Source organism: Notamacropus eugenii, chromosome 1, assembly GCF_028372415.1.
Source record: "Notamacropus eugenii isolate mMacEug1 chromosome 1, mMacEug1.pri_v2, whole genome shotgun sequence".
In the NCBI taxonomy this organism is placed as follows: Eukaryota; Metazoa; Chordata; class Mammalia; order Diprotodontia; family Macropodidae; genus Notamacropus; species Notamacropus eugenii.
The window spans coordinates 116,484,361-116,501,064 of NC_092872.1; the positions used below are offsets into that span (position 1 = coordinate 116,484,361).

Here is a 16,704-nt window from a genome sequence, read left to right on the forward strand (position 1 = left end):
AAGCCCCTAGCTTCAAACTGTACCTCTAGCACATACTGCTTGCGAGCAAGTCAATTGTCCATATAATGTACCATGAAGCTAAGACTATATGTTGAAGAGCAGGTGCTGATCTGCATTGGTAGATAAAGTTTCTTCATTGGGAGTTTCTTATACCAATAAAATCACAAGTTTGGGCAAAAAAAAAATACCAGGTAATTCCATATATGGACAGTTGTACACACATAAGAGAAAAGTCTAGGCAAGTACTTGCAAATCTGACTCCTCCATGAAACAAATTCTTTTGGATAGTTTTGGTAGTAATTTTGTGAACAAGATTATGAAAGCCATATAAAAATTTGAAAGGTTGAATTTGTCAACTGCATTCAAAAAGAAAAAAAATTATTGAACATTGCTTTAAATCCTTACTGGATTTCGTTTTTATTTAGGTTTTGTTTAGCTGGGATCTTTTCTAGAACTTTGAGAAATCAAAGCATTAAGATACTGATCTATTCAGTTGAGGAATCTTCTTCCCATTCCCTCTCCCTTCCCCTCAAAAAAAAAAATAAACATGTGGATTGTAGAGCAGGTTCAGAAGCTTCTTGTAAAAGTAGCCAGGTCACCTCTGAGAATTTCTTGGTATCACACAAACAGAAGCAGCTTGTCCAGCTGCTTTGATAACACAGGTGTTATCAAATCTGCAGAGTTGTAAGAATGGTGTGAGAAGTCATTAGGGAAGAGAGAAGGGGAAATGAGACATTTCTCTCCTTCCAGCTGAGGTACTTCTGAGAAAGAAGAAATGCATTTCACATCAAAAGATGATAGGGGCAGAAGATGACACCCTCCCTCTTAGCAAAAAATAAAATGCTCTTTGATGTGAGAGACCACTTTGTTAGATGATGAGATCAGCAGTGAGGACATGTTAGGTGCAAATGTTAGTCTTAGGAAAGAAAACTAATCTTTTTAGAAGTTAACAATTTTAGGAATCTAGAAGTCTAGCAATATGAAACACAAACCTCTCACAGTGAGACAACCTTTTCCCTATTATCTGGCATTCTTCAATCCTCTCTAACTGTCCTAATTGAACTGATTTTCCCAACGAATATGAAGGGATTACCAGATGGTTCAGTGAACAGTGTGTTGGGCCTAGAGCCAGATAAATCTGAGCTCAAATTTGGTCTCAGACACTTGCTCCCTGTGTGACCTTGGGCAAGTCACTTAATCCCTATTTGCCTTGATTTTCTCATCTGTAAATGGGGATAATAATAGTACTTATCTCACTATAAGGATCAAATGAGACAGTAATTGTAAAGTGCTTGATACATAGTAAACACTATATAAATGTTAGCTGATTTCAGTGAAGTGAATTTTTATAGTGAAGGAAATAGGAACAATACAACATGAAGGAATAAAATTTAAAGATCACAGGAACTCAGGATATTTCGCCTAGAGAAGAGAATTGGAATAGGTCATGGTGAGGAAACCATGGAGACAATATAGGTCTCCTCACTCAGTAGATCAGAGTTCCAATCTAGGGACCTGATACCCTAAGGGGGCAGTTTCTCTCCTTCTCTCCATCCCCACAGAGAATAAAATTCCAGAGAAATAATGCACATGGCTTGTGTCTAAGATTCCCCCATATGTGGCTAGCACGGCTTATACAATATATCATAGGAATATCAGGTACAAAGTACCTTTCTAAAAATTTATTTTACCAATAATAAATTATGAATGGCAAAATTATGTTAAAGATTTGGGTTGCATGCAGCAGAATAGAGAATCCTGGATAGACAGATCTGTACAAAGGTAATGGAGTTAAGTCCATGCCCTATTCCCAACAGAAAGGCCATGCAAGGACCTCTTCCAGTGACAGAGATGATTTGGTTCCTTGATGATCTACTAGAAGAAGCTAGGCTTAGCCCCACCATCACTTCATCACTCCTCTCATATGAGAAGAAGGTAACACTCACAAGTGTTCAGATGGCACCAGAAACAGTTGGGTGTTTCACTAACTGGCTACGCAAACTTGGGCTATTTATTTCATCTCTCTGGGACTCCATTTTATCATCTGAAATAGAAGTGAACTACAAGACTTTAGGTCACATGTGGCCTGTAACACTCCTGAGAACAGCTGGAACCAGATTAAAATATAATTGGGAAATATTTTTAAAATAAATAAAAATATAATAAAACATAAATAACATGACATTTTAAAACTAAGTCAATATGTGGTCCACAGGGATCCTTTCAAATGGATGAGCTGCCACTGTTTTTATTTTAGTTTGATACCACTGAACTAGGTGATCAAGATTTAGTTTCTACCAGCTCTGAAAATCCTATGATTTTAAGCCCATTCTTACTGAAATTTCACTCTCTCCTTCTGAGCTGAAAGAGCTAGCTGGCTCTGGCTTTCTCTTTCTCCTGTCTCCTTGAGTTTGTATGGCTATAATAAGAAATGATCCTGACTGAAGGGCACACATAATTCAGTTAATTGCCTCACACTCCAGCACATTGCTATTTAGAGCCGGTCTGTTTCTTTTCATTGTAACAGCATGGAAATAAATAAGCAATTTTCATACATTAGAAAACATAAGCATGCCAGAGCTTAATTCATACTCTTGTGATTAATAATCCAGAGCACCCAGATGAAATACACTCCACCACATAAACACCATTCCATTATACCAGTCATTTAGGTGTGAAATATTACTGAAAGTTGTCTCACTGCTAGGCCTGGGGAAATAGCATCAAATGCTAAGCAATTTGGGGCAGGGGCGGGGGGGAGGTTGTGCTCTCCTTAGCACTGACATTGGGTAGTAAGAAATGGAGTCCAGCTTTTTTCAAGGGGGATTTACTTGGTTTTGTATGAACTCTGAGAATGCTGTATAACTCCAAGCAAATATATTTTCTGTGTCTTGTTTATTAATGGACAGAAAAGCTACCCTGAAAATGAAATTGATTTTATTCACTTAGGATTTTATACTCCATTGCACAATCACAACCCAGCAAATTCTTCATTAAGAGAGATAATTACTTTAATGAAGATTAAATATAATTTAAAATTCACATTCATCTTTATCTACCTAATGCAGGTTGAATCAACCTCAGATGAGGGGTAGGTCGGGGGTGAAGGGCAAGGAAAAGTGGGAAAACCTTTAAATGATCTCACCTGCACAAACAGAGGCCAACCTAAAAGCTCTTGCTTTCTCTCATCCTCTTTTTCTTCATCATAATCCCATCCATCAGTGTCTCTGTCCTCAACTCAATCTCAGTTTTGTAAAGCCAGCTTGTCTATGATGTCTGTCAGAACTTGTAGGAAGGGTAGTAATTAAAACATGAATTACTGTAGTCAGTTGCTGTTGGTTGAATTTGTGTACATGTCTGATTTGAGAAACAAAGAGAAAAATTACAATCAAACATTTGGCAAGTTGGTGAGTAGAAGAATACAATATTTCTCCTCTTCCTGCTAGTCATTTCAACTGCACACTTGATATCAAATAGACCATTATTGTCTGTAAATTGATTTGATTGGAATGATTAATAAATTAATAAATCAATTATGTGTAGGACTTCACAGACAATTTTTCATATAGGAATTTCAAAGCTTAGAATTGCCTAGAATAAAACTTCCTACTAAAATGTCAGTAATAATAATGACAATAAAAATGACAAGTGAAATTTATATAATGTTGTAAGGCCTGCTTAGTGCTTAATATGCACTAATATCATAACAAAATGTGTAGGACCATGGTATAGGTTCCCTTGGGAATGTGATAAATGTTACTAACTAATAATATTAGGTAGTGGTTGAAGTTTAAGAGAAGTGGGCTAAGGAATACAATCCAGAATACGTAGGCAAGTTGTGGTCACTTTATCATTTCTGTTGAGTTAAGTCAGAGATATCTCCATTAAAATATTACTCTGATGCCTCAAGAAGCTAGCGAAGTTATGCTGAGTTTTTGAAAGCCATGTCTGTGCAAGTTCTGATGATACAGCCAAGCTTGAAAAGCACTGAGTAAAAGAGAGAGAAACAAATAAATGGCCAGCAGGACAGGACCTTTTTTGTCCACTGTAGACTGTAGGTCATCCACCAAAGCATGAAGAGTTTTCGTACTTTAATGGGAAAGGCAAAATGCAAATTCTAATCCTCTGACTCAAAATCCAGTGTTATAGCTCCATATTGCTATTTCTATTCAATCCAGTCTCAATACTACTGAGCTTATCCTAATACAAATTCAAGAAAGGAAATACTAATATAAATGAAATCACAGATCTTTGAGGAAAGGCATAAAGAGATACTAACTGGCCCTCAAATATCTCATATTGGTATTAAATCTTTGTATTGAGAAATATTAAATGTAGATGTTAGATTCATTTTTAAGGACTGACTTTAAATGGCCAAAAGTATTTCTTGATTTGTGTTCCCTGAATCTCAGTGGCATTCTATAAGATTTTCAAAGATTGTAACTCATAGGACCAAACAATTCAATTAAACCCTGACACAGCCATACCAGGAATTTTTTTACTCTCAGATAGCAGCACAAAGCATGCTCTTGTTTTTAAATGGGAAACACACTACCCAATATTAGAGGAAACACAAAGACCACTAGAGACTAAGGTGATACTGCTATGTTCAGTCATTTCAGTTGTGTCAGACTCTTCAAGATTCCATTTGGGATTTAATAATTTCATTTCGTTTTATACTACTGCTAAGGAAAGGCGGTAGAGCATGGGGAGGAAGTTAGGATAGTCAAGAATCTCAGCCCAGCCTCTACTTTGGTCTTTTGCAATTTTCACTAACTATTCCATATGCTAAACTCTATTGTTTCTTCACTGCTAAGGAACTACTTAATACTATTAGCACCTCTAAATTCAGCACCCTAGGAAATGTCCTGATTGCCAGTCCTAGTTATAGTTCTAAATGTTCTAACACCTAAGTTGACAGCATCCACTTAAATGTTAATAGTATCAGTAAACCACATATTAGAAACTAGAAGAGAACTTTAAAATTATCAAATTCCCTGGGTATTTAGATAAGGAAACAGAGGTCAAGAGAAGTTAAGGGGCTGACCTAAGGTCACACTGGGAGTAAATGGGAAGGGAAGAATTCAAATATAAGTCCTCTGACTCAAAATCTATTACTATAGCTCCCTATTGCTATCTCTATGAAATTCAGTTTTAATACTAGTGGGCTGACCTAATATACATTCAAGTACTCACCACTGTTCAGAAAATTCAGAGGACAATAAATATTCAAGACAAATTTCAATCTGCCTAATTCCTATGTAAATATAGAATTTCTACTCAGATCAGTTTCCTCCAAAATTTTGCACATGGATAAAATAAACTATTTTTTGTAATTCATCTGCCCTATACTATCCAGCTACTTTAATACATTAAAAGAGACCTATTAGACACCTATCTCACCTACTACATCCTTAGACAAATCATTTTACCTTTCTTCAGTTTCCTCACCTGTAAATGAAGGCATTTGAATATCCTTTCCAACTCTAAAAATCTATGATATTGTAACTAGATGATTTCTGAACATCCTCCAAGGTTTAAACATCTATGATGCTATACCTAGATTAATATAAAGAAGATATTTGATAAATATTTGTTGAATAATGTTACTATGATTCCAATTTTGAGAAGCATTCTTGCTCTAGAAACAACAATACTACTTGTGAAGCCAGGCAAGCTCATTTTATTTTACATTTATTTTGCATTCCCTGTGAATGGGTTTTTATTTTACATTCCCTGTGAATGGGTAACTCCCTAATGCAGCACATTTGCTCAGATAAATGGAAGACTTTGTACTTACTGTCTCTGATTCAAATTTTCCCTTTGTTCCCCTTTGGCTACATGTAACCTCCTGGACCACCTCTTCCATGTTCTTTTCTTGATATGTTCTCCTTCAAACATTTCCTTAAGCATGCACACAAGCTTCTGACCTTTTACTTAATCAGAAGCTTGGTTCTGCTAGGTCACAGCTCCAATTAGAATGAGTCACTTCAGACTGTTATCACTCTTACAAAGCTGAGGGGAGTTTTTAATCATGTGGAAACAGAATTTATTCTTTTGTTTCTCACATAATTATAACAATAATAGCTAGTATTTACATAAGGCTTTAAGTTTTGCTAAGTGCTTTGCAAATATGATCTCATTTGATTCTCACTATGACCCTGAGAGTTAAGTTTAATATTATTCCTGTTTTACAGATGAGGAAGCTGAAACTGAGGGAGGTAAGTGATTTGCCAATGGTCATGCAGCTAGTAAGTCTCTGAGGCAGGATTTGAATTCAGATCTTCCTGAGTCAAAATTCAGCACTCCATTATCCACTGTGTTATTTAACTGCCTCCTAAAATTTGGGGGTGTTTCCTTCATCAGCTTCCAATTATCTGTTTATAAGAATCAATTAGATCATTTAAAATCAGATGTATCTCCACAGTGTTCTACTGAAAACTTAAATCACTTTATTCTGAAAATTATCTAAATAAATCATCCCAATTAAAATATTTTCCAAGAAAGAGTGTTAAAACAGTTACAGTGCTAACAATTTGAATCTATCTTTATGAATATATCATTATGCCAACCATCAGTCCTATTATTTCCTAAAGTCCTTCATTCTGTCCTTGTCCAACACTGTTCAAGTGACTGGGGTGGAAGTTAGTACCCATGCTTCTTTTTTCCATCTTGCTTGTTTCATGACAGTATTTATCTCTTAGTTGCAGCTTTTGGAGATTAACTACAATATCTATTAATAGTTATATGTCTCTTTAAAGTTTCAAGGAGAAAAAATGGGTGATACCTTTTACTAAATCTTGAAAATGAACCTTGGTCCAGTAAAGAAAATTTACAGACTTCATGAATAGCCACAATCTTTAGACTGTAAAGATGCTAATGCTTTTCTATGCAGAACAAATCCATTTAATAAGCAGAACAAGTTGAATGTAACTCTTTAATTGCTTTCTCTAGAGTGATTATCTTCCTATGTCACCTATTGTATAAAGCAGAGATGTTAACAAAAGCACTAACTGGAGGCATTATTGGGAATTAAAAAACAAAGAACCATAAGTTTTCACTAAATATGCCTTTTGTGTCCCCACATGAACTGAATTTGTGTGCTCAAGAAATGGAATGGAAACCTGCAGCCCTACATTGTCAGATGTAAACATCTTCATTAGTTTTTGATGCAGTTGCTGTTAGACTAGATCTATAAAAATGGCAAAGACAGCAACTCATTTGTTATTTCAGGAAAACTTCAAAAAGCAGTCCCTAAACCTTCACTGATCTCTTCTACCAACTTTTCAGGCTGTGTTGCTTGTTGGTAAAATCTGCATTCAAGCACCCTGCCAATTCTGCTTCTCCAAAGAGGGTCTCAAAGGGATGCCAAACTTGTGGTTGTTAACAAGAAACTACACTTTCTGAAGTGAATGCATTAACCTATCTTCAACTTATGGATCTCTTTTCTCAGAACTATTGACTTATCCAGTCCTAAATGTAGTAGAGAGAAAGAGAGAGATAGAGAGATAGAGAGAGAGAGAGAGAGAGAGAGAGAGAGAGAGAGAGAGAGAATCATATAAACAAACTTGCTAAGATGTAGGGTCTATATAGACTAAACTTGAAAGATTAAAATGTGCATGTCTCATAATACCCTTTATTGCAATAAATCTTCCTATGTATATTAGTGGCTAGCTAATTTCAAAATGTTATTTTCTGCACACTGTGGCCATGTTGAGAGAAGGCCAAAGACAGGAAAAAGAAAGGAGGAAAAAGAGAAAGCAACAAACAAATTGGTCAGGAGTGAGATGATGGACAAAAAGCTGAAGGTTTTTTGTTTTGGTTTTTTGTTTATTTTCTTCTTGTCACGACTAAGCTTCGCTGACGTTTAGACTCCAAGTGATCATTGTCAGAGTTATGCTAAAAACCTTTCATTGAATTTTGTGGGGGCAGACAATAGAGTTGACAAAGGTACAAAGCATATACATATTTATCACAGTCTCTAATACGTTGATTCAGGGATATCCTCCAAAAGACCTGGGTCTCCTAAGACCTTTGATTGTCCATAACTCAACCAGTCTCAAGGGAAGCAACTGTCAGAAATGTCATCTTCATTTATGAAGACACCTCAACATTCTCTTCCCTATCCACTATCTATTATCTTCTCTCTGTCTCTAAACATGTGTCTAAGGTAAAATGCTGTTGATAATATATGTCTTAAAGCCTTTAGAAATAAATGGAAAGGTCTGAGAGGAAGAGGCGGGGTGGGGTTGTGAAATGTAAGAAGCCTAAATTCTCCTTGAGTTTTTCAGCTATCTTCTTTTTTCAAGCTATTGACTATATACCTATCTTTCGATAAAAACCAGCTGAAATGCTGATAATATTGGTGCATTGTCACATCCATTTTTTGAATTAGGCACAGAAAGTCATTTTGTTATATTTATATTATTTATTGCCGTTAACTACATCACCAAACAGCTGTTATGCCTGAGACTTAACTACAAATGCCTGCCTTCTCATATCACCTTTCTTTATTCCCCACCTCCTGAATCACTTGTCTTCTCATGTCCCTGGTAATGCCTTCCCTCATTCAATAACATATATTCAATAAGCTTTTATCAGGCAATTTACCTGCAGTGAGGAAGGCATTGATGTCAGGATAGGTATAAAAATCTTTTTTAATTATTTCAGATATTTTTAATTTTAATTTAAAATTATACTTTACTAGAAATGTGAGCTAGGATAGGGGAAGGAGTGAGGAGGAAGTAATATGGCAGAAATACAAATATATGTACTAAAAGGTGAGGAATAATATAGACAAAACAGATATAAAGACAAAGTGCCCTCCAGTCATCACACATCTGCTTTTGGCAAAGGTGATGTGGCAAAAATCTTGTAACCCCTCACCACAAGAGCAGTGACTGGATTGTGCATCTTCTGAAAGCTATAGAGAATCCATGTTCACTGAACACCAAAAGCTCTTACCTCCTCCCCTCACCCCTTTGGTCCCTCCCCAATGGAGATTTTAGAATTAAAATGGCTTCTGGGGAGAGAGGAGACAGTTAAACCATAGCTTTGCTCATACTGTCTTCCATGACTGGAATAGCTTCCTTTCCTCTGTTCAGCTGTTGAATTTCTCATTTTTTTTAAGTTAAATTCAAATGAAAATCTCAGGGAAATTTCCCTAGAAATTAATAATTTTTTTCCTATTCACTGTTCACATGAAATTTTATTTTGTATCTCTCTAATACTCTTACTGTATATTTTTATTAAAGTTATTTATATGTGCTATATAGTTATGTCTACTCATATACTCATATATGTCTACTCCTAGACCATTACTTCAATGAGAACAGATGCCCTGTCATATCTAAACATTTTTTCCACAATGTCTAACATAGTATACATTCAGTTTAGTTGTGTCCAATGCTTCATGACCCCATTTGGGTTTTGTTTTTATTCTGTTTGGGGTCTGTTGTGTTTTGTTTGTTTTTTGGCAGAGATACTGGAGTGGTTTGCCATTTCCTTCTCCAGCTCATTTTAGAGATGAGGAAACTGAGGCAAACAGGGTAAAATGACTTACCCTGGGTAGGACAGCTGCTAAGTGTCTGAGGCCAGATGTTAACTCAGGGAGATGAGTCTTCCTGACTCTAAGCCCAACATTCTGTGCACTGCACCACCTAGCTGCCAAATTCTACATACATAGTAGGCCCTTAATAAATGTTTATTGAATTGACTTTATAAAATGAAAGGGTTTAGATGATTGTATCAGTAAGCAGCCTGACATACACCACGGGCAAGGGAGGTTGGGGGTGGGGGGGTGCTATCACAAATTCTGCTTTTCTAAAAGGAAAGGCAACTTTTGAGGGGTTAACAATCTCCTTTAATCAAGCACACATATCATTCACTCAGTTCAGGAAATCAACAGACAGCATTTCCAAACTGTCTGACATAAACAATACATATATCACAAATCAACAGACAGGTCTAACTGTCTGACCATAGTTGCCAGAGAGGGAAGCACCAACATCTGGGTTTTCAAAGCTAGGGTGCTACTTAGCAGCTTTCCAGACTTTCATCTGGCCATAAAACTTCTTACAAAAACTAAGCCCCAAAGTAAAACCTCACCCTCAGAATATTTATACTGTTAATGTTTAATATAAATTTTAGACTTTAATAAGGGCCAAAGTTTGAATTAAGAAGAGTCTGGACCTAATAGTCTCCTTTGTTTAACTTAGAGGATACCTTTTGATGTCAAGCAAACAAATGGGACTTCCTTACCAGACCCTTCTTCTGGAATCTTAGTGATAAGGCCTGGGTTGTAACTTCAGCTTTTGTCAAACTCTGTTAAGGCCTGTTTAGGACAGGATGTCTGTTATCTGGGTGATGGGACCTTTTCCTTATCTTAAATCACAGAGACATGCTACAGAAAGAAGATGCCCATAGCTTGGGATCATAAAACCCAACTGACACCACTTTGTTTGCAATGTGTTTATCTAAGAGAACTCCTTCCTCATGGCAAAATGTACTTAAGACAGTCAATTTCTGTACTAAGGCAGCCAGTTCTGATCCTGGCTCCATAGCGCTATGTAACTGTTTTCTTTATGAAGAATTGATTGATTACTTAATTAAATTATAAAATGTATGCATTTAGCCTGTTGCCTTTTCTTAATAAGTTTTCAGGTCAACAATACATATATATACATATACATATAATTATATATAAAATATATTTATTTATATATATTGACAGCCAGAGGGCATCCCAGCCCTTGACTACCAGTGCCTCATTAACAAAAGGTGTGGGCCTTCCTACAAATATTCCCTAATCAAACTCCCCTTAATGGGCAGGCCCATTAATGGGTGGGGAAGATTTTTAATCACGTTAACAATACAAAGACATATTTTACTCCTGGTAAAGACTTTTGGTTGATAAAGGCAAGATTCAATCAGAGGCATTTGAATGTACTAAAGCAAACACAGCAAAAGATCTTACTTTCTTGTCCTTATAATTAGATGAGATGATCTCTAAAGTTCATCCAGCTCTCAGTCTATGATCATAGTTTGCATACTGAATTACTGAATTCTAGAACTAAAAAAGATCCTGGAGATGGGTTGGATTATTTTCATTGTAAAGGTAGAGAGGACATTTCTCTCTCCAAGAGGTAGAAAGGTATACAAAGAGAAGCCAACATGTGTGCCATGCACAGGAGTAAAAAGAGTATATCATGAACCTCTTGAAGGGTGGGGCAAGTGGGTGCTGAAATAATTTATCAAATTATAATTTTTGTATTATATAAGCACTAAGTTGTTTCAGCTAAATTTCTTTGCAAATGCATGAAAAGGATTTAATTCTTCTAAGTCCTCAATAGACTTTCAATCCCTCTTGTATATGAGCAAATAAATGTGACTTGCTTTAGTCCCACACCAGCAAAAGCCTCAGCTCTAGATTCAAACTAGTCTAGTTTGAGTATAAAAATTTGTAAAAATAATTTATAACATTAAACTGACCCAGCCCCCATCCCAACAAAGATTCTCACCTTGTCAACTTTGAGTGACCACCCCTTTTCTTTGTCTCCCAGGCCTTTCCATTTAAAACACTGCAATGCTATCTATTGTTCCCTGCAGTCACATTAGAATGACCTTAAGCAAATGTTCTGTAACTCAACAATTCTCTTTCTGTCTGTTTTGAGAAGAAATCTAAAGATTTCATGAAAATAGAGAGAAGAAAATTCTAGATAACAGTGATAATTCATTAATATGAAAACTTATTCATAAAGTGGTTACATGATTTGCCTAAGGTCACATACTTAAATAATGGCAGAGTGGGAATTAGAAACCAATGCATTGGTATTGATGCTGTCAAACCCCAATTTTGAAAACAGAATGTGTTCTAAGAAAAAGAGACAAATGAAATTAGAGAGTGTGTGTCTGTGTTTTAATTTCTCTCAAGCTGACTTGACATGTAATGCACTGGAGTTACAGTCCAAAACTAGGCATTCCTAAAGGGGCCAGTCCAAAATTGGCTTGATTTGGGGATACAGGGTTATATGTCCTTTGAAGAGTAGGTTTCAAGGGGTGCCAGTCCACTCTGATTGGTCAGCACACTGGGAGATGGGCTATATTAAAATGAGGACTTGAGTATGTCACTTAGATTACTTAATCTTGGTATAATACTTGTTCAATAGGGGCTGATATCACCTGCCATCATTCTAACTTCAGAGCAAATACTCATTCTATCAGATCACCCCAAATCTTGGGCTATCTAGGCAGAAGAATCTAACTCCACCCAAACCTGAGTAGGATAAAATCAATTCAGACTTGGATCTGGTTTGAACAGGACTTTATAAAGGGAAGGGGGAAAACTCTCACTGATAAGTAAGATTTCAAATAATTTTTCACAATGGGGATATGATCTGAACCCCCAAAAGGAAAAAAATATTTCTGGGATCTAGACCCCAAAAAGGAAAAGCCCCTGAACTTCCAACATGACCTGGGTCCCTGGTGTTTGCCTGGGGCCCCTCAACTTTCTAGGTCCTTCTCTGTCACCTCCTAATCACCCCAGACTACTTGGTTACTCCTAGATCCTTCCCACAGACTTTTTGATTGTAAGTTCCATCTTGCCCCCCATTAAATTGCTCAGATTCCTTAAGAGTCTGGCCAATGCTCAGATTTGTATTTCAATATTGTCAATACAAGTGTCACAAAGGCACAGATTCTTAAAATCTTGCCCACCCTGCCTGATTCTCTAATAAACCTTATCTCCTTCTGAAAGAAGGCTTGAATCAAATTCATTCAAGGCAAAACTCATATGCCATTTGCCCCTGAATTTCAGAACTCCTAGCACCCCAGACCCTCTATATTTGATAATTATAAAATTAGTGTACTATCTGTTATATATGAATTTTTGTAAATTGTCCCTTATTCACACACCATTTGCACAATTTGGACTATTTATAACTATTGTCAGCACATAAACAAAGGACAAGACTATAGACACAATTATACATATAAATAATAATACTTATAGCTAACATTCTCTTAATGACTCCTATGTGCCAGGCACTGTGCTAAGTATTTCAAAAACAGTATCTCATTTTATCCTCACCACAACCCTAGGATGAAGATGCTATTATGCCCATTTTGTGGATAAGGAAACTGAAGAAAACAAAAGTAAATTGAGAAATACAGTAGAGAAGTATATACATGCATATATACATAAATATCATAGATTATAAGTTACATGTTAAATTAATATTAATCAATTAGTTTTTTTACTTTAAAAATATTTTGTACTTAAATATTTCATATTATATACTTTTAAAGAATAAAAATGAGATTTTCTACAAAAAAAAGCAAGTTCTAAATATAGAAATTTTAAGATTCATATTCCTTCTGTTTTACATGGAAATGGAAATGTTTATTTTATCAGTTTGTTAAATTTAGGAAAAATATATAAAAGGAAAAAAAATGTATGATCTTATATTTGACCATTATATTTGACCTTTCTCTACCCTGGATTACACTAGTCTTTCCATGTATTTAACCTGGAGCTTAAAATTTTCTGAACCACTGATGCAATTCTCTTCTCTGGGTTGTTTCTACAGTATAATTTAGAGGAAAAACATGGAACTTTGAGTTATGAAATGTGGATTTGAATCCTTGATCTGATATTTATTATTTGGATCAGAGATCAAAGAATTAGAGGTAGAAGAAACTTCAGAGTTCATCTGCTTCAACCCCCCTCCCCATTTTGCAGTTAAGGAAACTGAGGCTCAGGGAGGTTAACCTTTGCTCAAGGTTACACAGGTCATAGGCACTACTAATAAATCATCTGCTGTCTCTGAGTTATCTGCCTTGTAATTGAAAGTTTTCAAACATTTGAAAACTTTAACACTATATGTATGTGTATATGTGTGCATGTATTACTGGTGTATTTCTATTTTTTTCCTAGAGATATCTCCCATCAACAAAAACAGAGGAATTTCCACTAACCATGACACTCCATGACCTTTGCTGAACAACTAAGGATATGGAAAGCAAAGCCATCCATGATACTGGTCTCACAAGGATTATTAGTCAGAGAATTTTATTCTCTCTAAGCTTGGCAGGTCAGACAAAAACTGACCTATCTGAAGATGTGCCTGAGCAGCAAGAACAAATGTCATTAAGTTGCTGTTTACTGACAACTAAATGATATGTACAAGGGATAAGAATTAAATCTGGAGACAGAACAAGTATCTTGACTGAGCTCCAGGGCTGAGGGATATTAAATAAGAAAAAACAATAGCACTGTCAAGTCCTATTGTTTAAAACACAAAACTTTTTCCATATGTCCCGAAATGAATAGTTACATGGTATTGGGTTTACCCCTAAGATACTTACAAAGGAACATTGTTTAGCAGCTTTCTGGTTTTATTCTCATCCATGTTGGGAATTTGGTCCTGTTTTCTTTTTCTTGACCCAGACATTTGCACATTGAAAATGACTATAGGAAAAGATGATTATAAAATATTTCACTATTATAATAAAACTGTTTATACAATGTGTTTTGGTTGAAAAATATCTTCCTTACATTTTCTATTTGTATCCTCTGAATAACCTTGTGGAAACAAAATAATGCAAACATTCCTCATCTCCACAGAATTTCTGACAGAAATTTGTGGTAAATGATTCTGATTAATCTTTGTTTTTTCCTTTGGGTTTTATTGCAGAGGTTGAAAAGGGATATTGACAAATTATTTAGGTTCAAAGAACATAATAGATAAATTGTTTCTTAAAATAAAAAAATAAGAATAGCATTACCCCATTCTACAGATGAGAAAATTTAAATTCAGAAAGGTCAGAGGTCAAGTGACTTAGACAAAGCCAAGCCAGTAGAGATTTCCCAACTAGTAGATGGCAGAGTCAAGACTTAAACTTAGATCTATTGACTCAAAAATCACAGGAGAGCAAGGATAAAACTGGAAAGGAATTAGAGATTAGCTAATCTAAACCTATTGTTTTATTCTGTCTTATTGCTTGGTTGTTTGTTTACATATGCATATGATTTACGCATTGCTTTTCTATTTATATTAGAATCACTCCTCAACTAGACTCTTCCCAGGAACTGAAGCCTCATAAAAATATTTGCTCAGCAGCTGCACCTGAAAAATGTGCAAAATTCTACCAAGCAGGAGGAAACATATTTCATTATTTGTTCTTTGGGACCCTCCTGGGTTTTTCAAGTGTTGAGAGTTGGGCCCCATTTTAGTAATCTTTTCATTTAGGTTCTTGTAGTTTTTGTTTATTTTGTTCTTTTGTTCTGCTTGTATCACTCTGAATTGGTTCATACAAATCTTCCTTGGTTTCTCTGAATTTATCACAATCATTATTTTTTACTGCACAATAATGTTCCCTTATATTCACATCCTATAGTTTGTCCATCTGTTCCCTAAAAGTACACATTTAGTTTCTATTTCTTTAGGACTATAAATAAGTGTTTCATGAATATTTTGGAGTATAGGAGGTTTTCTGTGTTTGACCTCCTTGGAACAGAGGTAAAATAATTTGTATACGGTAACTCAAGTAAAAATGAAAGCCAAGAGCTGAATTCCAGTCTCCTGAATACAAATCCAGTACTCCTTCTATGGCAAGTACAAATGTTAGCGATTATTATTACAGCCTACTTAGGAAGACAAAACTAACACATTAAAATAACACAATTAAGCTAAACATTATTGTTCACATTACAAAATACAACAGAGAAGGGGGAGATCAAAGTAGGTGAAAGAAGTCAAGGAATGCTAGATAGATGACATGGGACTTCATATGGGCAGTGAAGACTAAGACTAAGTGTATAAAGCTAAATGAAGAGAGAAAAGAATAAGGTTCTACATGATAAAAACAAAGCAAAAATGAAAGCAAGGCATGCCTGGAGGAGAGTAAAAACACCAACTTGAGTGCAATGAACCAGACACACAGGGAAGCACTGGAAGTTGAGTGAGGTCACATTTTGTAGGGCCTTCAATACTAGGGAAAAGAAGGGAAATTGGGATGAAAGAGAGAATCACTGTAGAGCCTTGAACTGAGCCAAGTGGAGGGAAATGACTATAAAAGTAGTTGTTTAAGACTTATCTCAGTAATGGTTAGATTAGAGGGAAGAAGGATCAAATACACTGATGTCTCTTTCTAACAAGAACGTGGAAACCCTATAATTCAAAGATATGGGTGAAATGAAAGAAATTTATTTTTGAAATCTCAATTATAATAATATCATAAGATAAAAATATCTACAGTATTTTTCTCTTTTCCTTCTGAATAGTGTGTTTAATATGAAAAACAAAACTAGACAACAGATCAGATTATTTCCTGATAAGAGAGGTCTTATCAGAGAGGCAGTATGACTGTGACTTAGGAGGTATTATCTTTAAACCTGGTACCTCACTTATAAAATTAGGTCAGACTAGATAGGCCCTGAAGTTCCTAGACCTGCTGCTATTGTTACTCGGTTGTATCTGACTCTTTGTGACCCCACTGGGGGTTTTCTTGGCAAAAATAATGTAGTGGTTTGCCATTTCCTTCTCTACCTCATTTTACAGATGAAGAAACTTAGGTAAACAGAGTTAAGTGAATTGCCCAGGGTCACACAGTTAGTGAGTGTCCAAGGCCATATTGGAACTTAGGTCTTCCTGATTCCAGGCCTGGCACTCTATGTACTGTAGTCCAGTACAGTAAGATCTATGA

The 16,704-nt window shown here is 35.7% G+C and overlaps 1 long non-coding RNA gene across 2 annotated transcripts in view; it reads right to left on the bottom strand.

Moving 5' to 3' along the window:
- Positions 1–16,704, bottom strand: part of LOC140505866 (uncharacterized) — a 46,480-nt gene that overhangs the window by 7,432 nt on the left and 22,344 nt on the right. For both annotated transcript variants that reach the window (XR_011967687.1, XR_011967685.1), the window contains exons 2-4: positions 14,365–14,467; positions 5,452–5,559; positions 3,146–3,357 (exon numbers count right to left, since the gene is read on the bottom strand). This is a non-coding gene — a long non-coding RNA (uncharacterized lncRNA). The remainder of the gene's footprint in view (positions 1–3,145; positions 3,358–5,451; positions 5,560–14,364; positions 14,468–16,704) is intronic.